This window comes from Typopeltis vanoorti, chromosome 2, assembly GCF_054136105.1.
Source record: "Typopeltis vanoorti isolate ZY-2024b chromosome 2, IOZ_Tvanoo_1.0, whole genome shotgun sequence".
NCBI classification, from domain to species: Eukaryota; Metazoa; Arthropoda; class Arachnida; order Uropygi; family Thelyphonidae; genus Typopeltis; species Typopeltis vanoorti.
In genome coordinates, this window is record NC_143550.1 from 178,666,253 (window position 1) to 178,680,724 (window position 14,472).

The following is a 14,472-nucleotide window of genomic DNA, read 5'->3' on the forward strand; positions in this document are numbered from 1 at the left end:
CCGAAATGCATAACCTTACATTTTGTCACATTAAATTGACATCCATTCTCCTTAGTCCAGAACTCCAATCTATCTAAGTCATCTTGCAAGACTTTGACATCTTCTGCGTTCACTATCGCCCTACCCAACTTTGCATCATCAGCGAACAAATGAACTGTCCCACTTAGACCCTTCCCTATATCGTTAATGAACAGATTAAACAGCAGTGTTCCAAGAACAGAACCCTGTGGCACACCACTAGTCACAGGCCGTCTTTTGGACTCTACTCCTGAATAAACTACTCTTTGATATCTCTCCATCAACCACCCAGCTATCCATCTCACCAACCCTATATCCATTCCCATATGTTGTAGTTTATGGATTAGAATTCCATGTGGTATCCTGTCAAACGCCTTTGCCAGGTCCAGCAGTATCACTGTAAACCCATTTCCCTTATCCAGTTCAGCCGTCACCTTGTTATAAAACTTGAGCAAGTTACTGAGGCATGATCTACCCTTCACAAAGCCATGCTGTCCTCTGTACAGTATCTCATTTTCATCAATCCATTCCTGTATTTTTCCCTTGACTACTTTCTCCAAGACCTTGACAACGACTCCTGATATGCTGATCGGTCGGTAATTTGCAACCATAGTCTTGGATCCTCCTTTATGCAGTGAAACTATTTTCCCCTCTTTCCACGCCTTTGCTATGCTTTGATCACTATCCATAGTATTTTCCCATAATGTAAAACACATCTCCAAGGAGATGTATAATGTTATACATTATGGGGGAGGGGGGGGGGTCACCACTCAGACCGATTTCCCTGTTTAAGTGCGGAGTAACCGCTCCAAATACTCGTGAGATCCCCCGGATTACCCAATAATGAGCGACTTGCAGGATCAAAAAATTCAGATACTCAGCGTTGTTACCCTCAATAACAGGCTCACCCTGCCAGTGAGAACTGGTTGGCTCTACATCATGGCAGGTTCCCCCACCACCAAGCAGAGCCACTCATTTGCGGGGTAACAGCAACAGCCGTGTCTCAGTTAACTTCACGGGCTACAGCATTGCCATTTTTGGATTCTAATTATGTAGAAAATAGAATAAATGTTATTTGATTCAGAATCCAACACAATTTTCCATCACAAAGGCTGCGTTTGTAAATATTATTTAATGTAAATAACGTAAATTATAATTTGATATCATATAACTACCTTAATTATGTCAAATATTTAATTATTTAATCAAAGAAATGTGTTAATGGTAATAAGATTCTGTATTAAATATTATTAAGCTATTATATTTATTGTTATGTCAATATTATAAGAACTTGTATTTGTAATTTAACTACGCATTTATTGAAAAGCAAATATTCTAATTATTCCTGTTTTGTGAAAGCTTAACGTTATGTAATAACTCAATGTAGTAGTATAGCCTAATGTAACATTCGCGAGAATGTTTACGTTTATCAGTTGTCATAGAGACGCGTGAAATAAACGAGCGCGAGTGGAAGAGAACGTGGGCTAAAATAAAGAGTAAAAAATGTATACGAAGTAAGAGAGTCGGAACAGAAACTTGGAAGTGAAAGGAAGCAAGGGGATAAACTACAGAAGTAGAAGTAAATAAAAGGTTCTTAAGGGTAGAAGTTAAGTGGATAATTATTATAAGTGAGCAAGGACGAAACGAATTTTCTAGTTAGCTGAAAGTGAAATCTGCAGTAAGAATAGAAGGGAAATTAATGCTACAATCGGATAAAATAAAAAGCTGGTCGTTTAAGGAAGAATTCTGAATAAACCCAGCTGGTCTAGAATTGCGGCTTATTTCCGATTTGCCTTAAAAAGAACCTCACAGTGTTTTAATTAGTTTATGAGTGGTAACAAGGATAGTTGAAGTAATTGATGTCTAGAATTCTGAAGTGCGATTGATAGTGCTTTAAGTATAACTGTGGATAAGTCTTGTAGATGTGATTTTTTTTTTAAGTAAAATAAATAAATTCCAAAAGTTTGCTCACAACATAATTGATGTATAGGAACTATTTCCGGTAAGGTCTATCATAGTGTATTATTTCATTGCTTGAAGAATTTTGTGTTAATTACGCTATGCTTAACCTAACTTTAACTGTGGAAACTCTTCGTGATTGAGAGTTGGAGATAAGAATTGTTTGAAGAATATTTTTCAGCTATTAGTGCTTGTGATACTTTGAACTTATAGCATGACTGAGAAATGTGTGAAAACTGATTAGATTGGATGTTCTATTATTGTTATTTAAGTGTAGAAACTTTGCAATCCAGAAGCTGAGAAAGTGCATGTGAAGACTTGGAAGATTGTGTTAATGTGATTAACTTGACTTAATGTTTGACTTGTTACTACTATTAAGAATTAGAAGTAAAATTTATGTATGTGTTATATGACCTATATTAAATGCTTCATTTGTTAATCTAACTATTGTATTTGCCTGAATTTCTTTTTACTGCACCGTTCACAAAAATTCGAATCTAGCGGGAATCCCAGAAAGAAAATAAATACTTCGGCCTGAATGAATGAAAAGACTGCTGACTAACTTTGAATTGATCGTACTATTTCATATAGACTTATCTAAGGATAGAGTGGCGCAGTATAATAGAAATTTCTCTACCCTTGAATTAGTGATCAATTTACAATTAGTTGTGTTTTATTTTATGAAATTGACTAGTAACAAGATGGCGGATTCGAACACAACATGAAGAAAACAACGTCACGACAAATATTTATCGTGACGTTCGTGGCCTTTTTAAAAAGATGTCGGGATACAAGAGTGATACCGAAATACGGTTGCATTAAGCTTCCGAAGATTTGGGAAACACTCATCACCAGAGGTCCCACCTTACATTCCAGGCCACCTACTACCGCCCCTAGAGGGTGCTCCACCTAGATAGGACTTTAGTGTCACCCACGTGATTGGGCTTAGTATTGTAAGTTTTTGTGTGCATGTTACATTAATTATTTTTGTAATCCCTGTAGATGTCCTAGTGACTAGGACGAAATATAGGAGTATTAAATTCTAATTTAATTCTTTTTGAGTGTTGTAAAAAATCCATTAAACCTCCAACATAATGTCCTCACAGCACTTAAGCCTCTACACGAGAACTCATATAACAATGTTACCACTGAACTAGACAAGGAGAAAGGATACGTCATGATACTTTTTGATTTTGCTAAGGCTTTTGACAGAATACAGCATGGCAGACTGCTGCATAAATTGGAGCAAATAGGTTTGGGTTATACAATATTAGCATGGATAAGAGGATGGCTGGCTGACTGACAGATATCAAAAAGTGGTATACAGGGGATGTGAGTCTGCAAGATTTAAGGTGAATGACGGTGGGCTTGGGGTTCCATCACTTAGATGGCTAATCCCACGCCTGCGGCTATCCAGAATCACGAAGTTAGAATTATCTTCTTCCCCTATCTGCAGAGAGGCTTTCTATAGCCCATCAATTCATGAAGATTTTAGGCAAGCTAAAGGCTGGTCCCATTATCAAGGTACCTTAATTGAGTCAGCATACAAGAGACAGGCATCTTTGATGCACTGTTTGGTAGATGGTGCTCCTTTAAAAAAGTCATATCTGGTTCCTCCACAGCATGATTGGGTAAGGGATGGCACCAGACTCCTCCCTGGGTTTGAGTATATTGACCTTATCAGGACAAGGATCAATATCCTGCTCACATCGGCACAATTTGATGGGGTAGTGATGACTCAGTAGGGCTGGCTGGCTGCCACTACAGTGAGACATTATCTCATATAGCCCAGTGTTTCTTTTGTACCCACGGGGTCCGTGTGCGGAGACATGATGCCATGGTCTCCATTCTGAACAACCACTTTAAGAACAAAGGCTGAGAGATTACAGTGGAATCACATTATAGGATCTCTGCAGGTTTGCATAATACAGATGGTGACGTTTGGGTAATTGATGCCCACTTGGTGGAAACAGGGTGTCCACTAGCCTATAGCCATAATAATAAGGTAAACTACTATAAGAATAACCAAGATCTAGTTAGTAAGATACAGGAGGAGCATGGGGCAACTCCGAAGTTTACCAGCGCCACCATCTCTTTACATGGCATATAGAGCGCAGATAGTTATAAGGACTTAAAACAGCTTGGGCTTATGCAGAAGGATATAAAAGTTCTTTCCATGAGGGTCCTACAGAGCACACTGGTGGCATGGTGTTGCCACCTGAGAATGACTACAATGATAACTAGAACAGGCATAGGGTAAAACACTTGTAAAGGCTTAGTCCTATATCAAGTTTGGAAGAGATATCTGGACGTGATGTAAGGGTAGTACTGCCCATAACCAGTTCAAAGATTAATAAAAAAAAAATAATAATAATAAATAACTAGTGGTGTACCACATGGATCAATGCTTTCTCCACTGTTATTCAATCTGTACATTATGATGCTGAGAAGGATCTGACAAGCGACATACAGCTATTTGCTGATGATGCAAAGATAGGTAGGGTAATCAGGAATGCTGCTGATATGCAGTACTTGTAGAATGATTTGAATAGGCCGGAATTGTGGGCATGGTAAAATAGGTGTCAGTTCAATGGCAGTAAATGTAAAGTCAATCACTTCAGCGTGATTAGATATCCAATGTCATATTATATTGGTGAGATTAGGCTATAAGAAACTGATGAGGCTAGCGATCTTGGAGTGTTAATAGATAGGAAGTTGAAGTTCAGGGGCCATGTGGCAAAGATTGCAAATACAACTCAAAAGATAATTGCAATGCTGAAATGAACGTTCACATGTAGAGATAATGATGTTATTTTGTCATCAAGGCCTTGTCTCTTTACAAGGCTTTGATAAGACCTCACCTGGACTATTGTGTGCAGCTCTGTTCTCCTGGTTTCCATTGCAATTCTGATATATTGGAGAAAGTACAAAGGAGAGTGTTAAAAAATGATATCAGAATTATGAAATACTGATTATTATTATTATTACTTTATTATTATTATTAGATACCTCCAGGGAGTCCAAAGACTCATCGAGGAAGGGTACCTGCTCTACAACTCTGTCTCTGCCACTCAATACACCAACTGATTGCAACTACACCAATGCCATCTACTGCTGACCACTACCACTAGTATTTCCAAAGACAATCACAAACATCCATGTCCGTGGCAGGATTTGAACATGCAGCCTTTTGGCTGGAGAGCAGATACCACTCGGCCAGCCAGGCTGGCAGGCCGAATGGTTAGCATATTATGAAGACACATTGAGAATTTGTAGACTGCAGGCACTAGCAAATAGGAGAAAGAGGGGTGATATGATTGAGACTTTTAGAAACTACTGAAAGGGTCATACAGGATTTCATTTCCTTGGAAGCTGAGAATGAAGGCCGCCAAAAAGGGTGTGAGGGCTAGATTTTTCTCTCAGAGAGTGGTGCATGATTGGAATGGATTGCCTATGGATGTTGTGAGTGCAAGCAGTGTGAATGAATTCAAGAATAAGTATGATAGCTGGTGTGTGTAGTATGTGGCCTCCCTCGATGAGTCTCTGAGTCCCTAGAGGTCTATCTTAATAATAATAATAACACTCAAGGAATTGGTAGGCATTCTCCCTTCTATATTAAAAACGCGTAACACTTTGTAAACAAAATTATAGTCTCCACACCAGAAAAATGTGATTTATTAGTCAGTTTTGACATATCTGCCCTTTTCACAAATCTCCCAATCAATGATGCAATTCTTCTTTTACAGGACAAATTACTACCTAATTTCACAGCACTGTTTGCCAATGTACTACATTGTGACTATTTTGTGTTCAAAATACTTTGTGGGAAAAGCACTGCTGCCCCTCATCCCAATTGCTAATGTTTATATGGAAGTTTTTGAGCAATGTACTCTAGATTCCATTACTTTAAAAGCCAAAGTCTGGCTTAGATTCATTGACAATTTTTTTGTTATCTGCTCCCACAGCCACCAGACGTTAGACAGCTTCCTTAGTCACCTAAACAAACAACACAAATGCATACAATTCACAATTGAAATTAAAAGTCAGAATTCACTTTCCTTTCTAGGTATATTTGTCATATGTCTTCCTTCCAGCAGTCTTTCCTTCACTGTTTACTGTAAGCCTACACATACTGGCTAATAGATACACATAAACTCCTACCACCTCCACCCAACACAAAAACTAGGTGTCATTAACGCTAAGAAACAGGGCTCTGAAGATTTGCTCCAGTGAATAAACACTTAAACATGAATTAACAGTTATCAGCAATATCTTCCTGAAAGGCTACAGCCAAAATACTATCAACAAAATTCTTCATAAGACTCCACTTAAAAACAAAAATAAACTAGATTACAATAAAAGTGTAGCCATTTCATACAATAAAGATATATCAGATAAAATAAATAGAATACTACAGAAATACAATCTTAATGCCACCTATAAACTTCCAGCAAATTAAAAAACTTATTCAACTCATTCAAGGATCCACTTCCTCCACTGGGCCCACCCGGGAGTATACCGTATTAATTGCACCTGTAATTTGCACTATATAGGTGAAAGAGGATGCACAATTTCTATAATAAAAAAGGAACATAAACGTCATATTAAATTTAATAACTATAGCAAATCTGGCCTTTCTGATCTTGCTGAATACTCTATATAGAATTGACTGGAAAGGCACCTGTTGTTTACGTCACAAAAAACATGGTATGAGCGTAAATTGAAGAAGGCCTGTGAAATTCTTATCAACCACCTTAATCTTAACAATAATGGTGGTCTAAAAATCCCAAGAATATGAATGACACATATTCTACTCACTTAACCTTTTGGTCTAAGAGTTAATTATAATTAGGACTGTAAGCAATCCAGGATAACACTTGTTAATTTATGGATTAGGCCACCACTTCTGCTGTATTAAAACTCTCTATACGAATTTATTCTCTTATGATGTTATAAATAGAATATAGCTTTGAGGTAGTTTTTTCCATACTAGAGGTCAGGCCAGTAGAATAACAGTTGATAAATTATTGTCACTTTGACTTTCTATAAGAAATGTAATATAGCTTGTCTTTGTAAATATATACACTTGGGTTTCTTTTTATGCAGATTTGAAGTTATGTAGTGCATAACTTCAAAACTTATGTACCGTTGTACATAATGAACAGCGTGTTGCAGCACATTCTGGCGTAACATGAGTAACGTGTAAGCAGTGGGTGTCCATGAAGTTTACTTTTGCATGTGAATAAGTGTTTGTCTTTGCATCATCAAAAGTCTAAATTTTGGTAATTTATATTTTAAAGAATTTGACCCAATGGAGAAAAAAAAGCACCAAAGAAAAGCAATTTTTTTGGAAATGAAAATTGCAATTTTAGATCGCTTAGCAAAAGGAGAGGGATCTACAGCGATTGGTAAATAAACATTTTAATTTAGGCGAATCTATTATAAGAACAATTAAAAAGAATGAAGTCGCAATAAGAAAATCTGTCATTTATGACATAAAAACTAAGTGCCAAATTATCATTGTACTCAAGAGATGCTTTATTAGAAAAAACGGAATGAGCGCTCGTAATTTGGATTGAAGAATTAACTCAAACAAGAATTCCTATAAGGGGTTATTTAATTAAACAAAAAGTTCTTCAGTTTTATGAACAGATGAAGCAATTTGAGCTGTCTACTTCCACTTCCCAGACTGATAAAGAATTTTCGGCTAGTAAAGGATCGTTAACTGGGTTTTAAAAAGGAATGCACTTCATAACATGAAGGTTAGAGGCGAGATTGCAGAAGCAGATGAAGAAGCAGCCAAAAATTTTCAAGAGAATTTAGCCCAAATTATTGAAGATGGTGGATATTGTCCCAATCAAGTGTATAACCTGCCGAAACAGGATTGTTTTGGAAGAAAATGTCTAGTCGAACTTACATTGCAAAGTCTGAGAAAAAAGCAAGTGGATTTAAAGCAAGCAAAGATCGAGTAATATTGTTACTTTGTAGCAATGTATCAGGAAATCGAATGTTGAAACCCCACCTAGTAAATCAATATCTAAGACCACGTGCTCTAAAAGGCAAAGATCTAAAACAGTTGCCGGTACATTGGATGGCTAATACAGTAACAACTGCTCTATTTACTGAATGGTTCAATAATTGCTTTGTACCAGAAGTGGAAACATATATGAAGCAAAAAGCTCTCTTTTTTTTATATTTCATTAATAGTTGACAATGCACCAAGTCCGCATTTTGTACATCCAAATGTGCAGGTAGTGTTTTTTCCAGCCAATACAACAAGCATTATTCAGCCATTAGATCAAGGCATAATTGCTACTTTTAAAAAATATTACGTTAAGTACACTTTTCAATTTATATTGGATAAACTAGAAAATGAATCGTTAATAGTAACTGACATTTGTAAAAAATTTTCTATTTTGGACTGCTTAAATCATGTTGCATCTGCTATCACTGAAATGAGACCACAAACTTCAAATGCCTGCTGGAAAGCAACTTGGCCTGGATGTGTTGTAAACAGTGCAACCATCTACATTATCAGCTGAAATCATTACTTTGGCACAGGAAATTGGTGAAGAAGGTTTTGATACATTTATGTATCAAAGTAATACATTTGATAATGATGTAAACGATTTGCTTGTAGATAATGCCTTAAGTGATGATGATATTGGATATCGATTAACTTTAGATATCGTCGAAGATCCAGAAAATGATAGTGAAGCGGAAGAAAAGCCTGTCCCCCTCACTGCAAATATAATTCGAGGTCTTGAACTGTGCAATAAATTGGAAAATCATTTTCATGTTAATGACACAAATTCTGAACGAGCCTTTAAATTCCAATGTGAGCTGAAGAACTGTACGTCTGGATATTGCGAGCTGTATAAAAAATTAATAAAATCATCATTGCAAAGTTTAATCACTGATTACATTGTCAGAAGAAAAAAATGAGCACAGAACGAGGGTGAAGCTAATTCTGTTTGTGAAGAGCCATTGCCTTTACCATACAGATCTCATGCGGTGACTATCTCTTCTGGTGATGAAAGTGATTTCTCACCTGTTCGCAACTTTGCCGAATATTGTCTAATAGCGACGATAATTCTGATGACAAAATGTAAAATAAAATAAAAAAATTGTTACATTTCAATACAATTAAATGAATAAAGCTTTAAAACAAACTTAGGCATTCTTATTTTCCTGAAAAGTAACATTTTTTATTAATGCGGTAGATACGTTCCATAGAAAACCGTATAAAAAAGACCTAACTTACTTTTTAATGCGATTTTAGGTTTATTTTAATTCATTGCTTCGGTTTTGTGGTTTTAGAAAAGTATGGAACATATCCCTAATTTTTCAATGTAAGTTAGGTCTTTTTTTGTGCGATTTTTTTATATGCGGTTTTCTGTGGAACGTATCTACCGTATAAAAAGAGACCCGACTGTGTGTGTGTGTGTGTGTGTGTGTGTGTGTGTGTGTGTGTGTGTGTGTGTGTATATATATATATGATCAACAAAGCCACTCCGTTTGCTGGGGATAGATCAGAAAATATCTTTCGCTGTGATGATGAGTTTGAGAGGAAAATTGTAGAATCAAGGGAAATCCTGCTGAACCCTGCCCACTTAAACAACAATTTGAGTTATAACATCCCAGATAGCCATGCTGCAGTTATTCAATATTGGCGTTCACGTGAGCCTGCATGCACACTTGCAATAAACAATGGCACGCCTGTTAGAACAACTTGAAAAAATGCGTTTTTTATGTATCAATTATGTGTGGCAATTTTTAGCTGTAATTTCCAGTTTGTTTTGATACTTCAATGTTCATTATAATTCTTGTCCTTTAAGAATACCTGAGGAAGGCTGTTATAAGCCGAAACTAGTCGTATTATTCTTATTAAAATCTTTATAAATTATCTCGGTTTTTTAGTTCATTAAATCTATTTTTTAAAATGTATCACAACAACCGAGTAAAAGCCGATTATCATATATATATATATATATATATATACACACACACACACATATACAGGGTGTTCGGGATAAATTTGACAGTTTCGTAAGGAAAAAGAAAATCTTCTTTGTATCTATTAAATTTAATGAATTGACAAAAAAACATTACAGGCAGAGTTAATTACAATACTATCAACAAGATTTACTCAAAATAACCACCATTAGCATCGATCACAGCTTCAATTCTGCTTCGGAACCTCGAACAAGCTGATGCTACAGTCTCCCTGGGAAGGGCCGCAAAAACTGTTTTAATTTTATCCATTAACTGGGCTTTTGTATTACTGGAAGTGCGATTGGTGTCTTTTTCAACTGCGCCCCATACAAAATAATCCATGGGGTTAAGGTCTGGGGAGTTTGGAGGCCAAACATTTGGACTGGTGAAGTCGTAGAAATTTTCAGACAACCATTTTTGACTTTTCCCAGAGGTGTGGCAAGGGGCCGAATCCTGCTGCCATACATACGGCCTACCATTGGCTACCCTTGTTATCCAGGGCTTGACTACAGTTAGCAACTCCACGAACAAAGCCCGAATTCCAATGCCAGGGTTCTTCAACACCTGTTCCTGCAGATTTGCGAGGAATTCTGCTGTACGAACGCAATCAGATCGTCTGCTAGGGATCTTTCTTCTTGCTACATCCTCGTAGTCACCATTGCAAGTCTCTAGTTCATGCCTGATTGTTTTTACTGTATTCAGGGAGCATTGGGCAGCAGTCGTAATATCCTTATTTTGATGGCGGGCACGAATCATCATGATACAAGTTATTCTCTTCCATGATTCAGGTGGGTTCCAGCTATCCATCCTTTCTGACATCTTGTATATGAATGAAGAAGGGTCCAAACTTTTAAATGAAGAGAAGTGTGTGTTAATACATGTAACTTACGGAAAAATATAATTAATTATAAATATGTCAAATTTATCCCGAACACCCTGTATATATGTATACGCCAGATGATGACCTTAATATGAAGGTCGAAATGTTGGGAAATTAAAGTAATTATTCCTAACATAGTTGTAGTCTCCATAATTTTACTAAAATGAATCCATATATGACTTTTGATATCTGTTAGTCAGCCATCCTCTAATTCATGCTAATAGTTTATAATCCAATCCCATATTCTCTAATTATGCAACAGTCTTCCATGTTGTATTCTGTCAAAAGCCTTAGCAAAATCAGAGTATCATGGTGTATCCATTTCCCTTGTCTAACTCAGTGTTAACATTATTATAGAATGTGTGCAAGTTGCTAAAATATGACCTTCTCTTGGTAAACCCATGCTGTGTGCTGCAAAGTAGAGATTTTCTGTCAACTGAATTCTAAATGCGAGCCCTATCCAACTTTTCTAAAATCTTCGCTACCACTCAATATACTGATTGGTCGATAGTTGAATACATCGGTCTTTGCACCACCCTTGTGCAATGGGATTACCATACATTCTTTCCACTCCTGTGAAATCTTTCTTGTCCTGAGACTCAAATAATAATATAGAATATGCATTGCTCTACATAATGATTAATTTATCCCATATAATTGTAGTGTTTTGAAAAGCATTTCTCTGGGCACCTTGTCATATGCTTTTTCCAGATCTACAAAACTTAAGTACAGATCCTTGTCATATTACCAAGATTTCTCAACTATTTGTCATAAAGTGAAAATCTCATCTCGACAACCTCTATTTGGCTCTGTATAAATCTTACATGGAACACTTAGTAGAGAAATTCCCCTGTAATTCTCCCTTTTCAGGAATGTGTTAGCAGTGATAATCTCAGCTGGTATGGTCAGAAATATATGAATAGCAAAGTTAATCTTAGCTGTTTTTAACTAGGACATCTAAAAAAAAAAAAAAAGACGCAGAAGAAGACTGAAATATAGATGCATTGATATAGTAAGAAGTGCCTTAAAAAAACAAAATATAAGATCTGATATTATTGGAGTTGACAGATAATGCGGAGAAAAATTGAGAATAGGAAGTTAGTAATGATGTAACTATTTCATGTAACAATATCAAAATATTCTGTACACCCCTGAAGAAACACATCAGAAATTTGATGATGATTTATTTAGCTACTCACTTTCACCAATTAGTTGCATAACAGTCTTCTCCTTAGAAAATAAGTCTCCTCCTTACTGAAACCCATCTGATGTTATGATTAAATTTAACACTTTGACCTCAAATCTGTTCTTTCAGATGCTGCTTGAGAAAGATTTCTCTCATCTTGCAATGGCTCAATAAATTCTCCTTTATTTTTATCATGAATTTTCTCCATTACCCAATCAATGTTTATTGAACTTAAGATAATTTAAGTCACCCTTTATGATTACTCATTTTGTATCCATGAGGGTAATTTGGCAATTCAGTTTATTTTCTCCAGAAAGTGAACTGCCAGCTCTGTAGCAGCAACTCACTATATATTTCATCATATTATTCACTTATTCACTGCTACATGCTTTCCTGAGTTTCTACCTTAACTGGATCCAAATCATCTGATATTAGTAGTATTCTTCTTCCTCTCTTATCTTTCCTGTTTCCCTAAAAATATTATATCCTTTACACTTAATTCCAGTTACTATATCTGACTCTGAGCGTAACATTCCATTAATGTCAAGAATCTTAGACTACAATGTATTCACCAAAGCAACAAATTCACTCCTCTGTTCCTGATGCAGCTAGAATTTTCGTATACACATAACAAATTATTTTTCTGACTTTTTTATATAAGTATATCTCTGTAGTGTGCTTGACCCAGCTGGACAACTTTCTCTTTCCCATCCCCACACCATGCTCATTGACATTTATAGAGCTTCACATTTACATACCTTAGCTGCACTTATACATGCATTCTTGCTATTCCTCCCATAATGATCTAGTTTCCCTAACCATCTGCATTAGGTCCCAAACTAATTAATAATTATTTCTCAAGGCTCCTAATGCAAAATTCATTTGAGTGCAGGCCACTTCCTCTTGTAGATGGCTTTTCTATCATCAAACTCATTTCATAAAATCAAATTTCTTCTATCAAGTCTCCACATTAATAAGTAAATTTGTTTACAACACGACCTTCCATCTTAATTCAGTACTACTGTTTTAGTAAAAGACTATTTTCATTCATTCATTTTTCTCACAACTCCCAGCAATCCTTTTACATCCTCTCTCAGACTGTATTTATAACTACTTAATTCATTTGTTTCAATGTGCACTTTTCTTTTTCTAGACTGCATCTGTCACCTCTTCTGTTTATCACTCCCAGAAAAATTGAAGTAGTGACCCTATCATCAGGTGAAAATTTGCTGAACAAATCATAATATAGCTATCATGATTTGTTCAGCAAATCATGATAGCTATATTACTCCTATTTTCTTTAATTCTAAGTGGCTTACCTTATTATTATTATTCACTGATTATTCATTGACAGCTTAACTAATTTCACTGCTTTGCTTCCTCTTATTTTTTTCTTATTCTGTCTGAGCTTATCTAAACATTTCTCAACCTTTTCTAAATCAAAGTTAGAATGTATAATAATTTGTTTTAACCTCATATTCGTATGTCAAATTATTTTCTGTATCTTCATTTGCATCATTTATATTGGTGTTGATATATTTATTCAGTGAGGCAAAAGTTCTCATCTCCAGCTTCAATGTAAGCCTTTACTTTTGACACTACTCTATTGTTCTGAAGGGGTTTTGGTGACATTTTAACACACCACCTTATGACAATGATTCATAATATATTTATAAATATATCAATAACTACATCAAATACAACAATTACACCAAACTACAATAATATATATTAATTAATCTAAGAAAATATTCAGCCATATATCTGAACTACATCGAGGGCTCAGGATAAATATCTTGGAAAAGACATTCAAAATCTCCGTGAAATAATTAGCAAGCATAGTGGAATTCAATTCAAAATTTTTAGAAAGAAAGCACAGATTTCAGTCTTGCTACTTCCTTCACAAACACCTAACATCATAAATATAATCTTATCCACAGAACCTATTATTTGGTCCATTGATACCTCAATGACAGAAGAAATACAATATATAAAATTCACTTTCTTGTCTAATCATTTTAACAAGAAAACCATAAACACTATTTTGACATATTTTTTTCCGCAGAATCAAACACGCAGCTATTACTACATTAAAGGGATTTCCAAGAACATTTTGGAGATACTTAGGTTTATGGATTGTTAATTGGCTCACTGCCTTGTCTGAAGGATGGTTTTGTTTTTAATATATATATATATATATGACTCTCATCCATGAAAGGTTATAAACCTAGTACATTAGTTAGGTGAGCAAGGTTTTTCTTATTTGCTCTGCTTTAAAGACCAAACATGAAACTTTTTAAAGTTTCATGTTTGGTCTTTAAAGAACTCCAATAAGTGGAATGGAAGTTTCACACCATAAAATGGAATACATCTTCTACATAAAGACAATCATGTCCATTATGGGATTTGAACCCACAGCCTGTTGGTTGGAGAG

At 35.6% G+C, this 14,472-nt stretch overlaps 1 protein-coding gene across 1 annotated transcript in view; it reads right to left on the reverse strand.

Annotated features, from left to right (window-relative positions):
* The window catches only part of trio (trio Rho guanine nucleotide exchange factor), a 1,056,141-nt gene that overhangs the window by 453,152 nt on the left and 588,517 nt on the right, over positions 1 to 14,472 (reverse strand). The window lies entirely within an intron of this gene.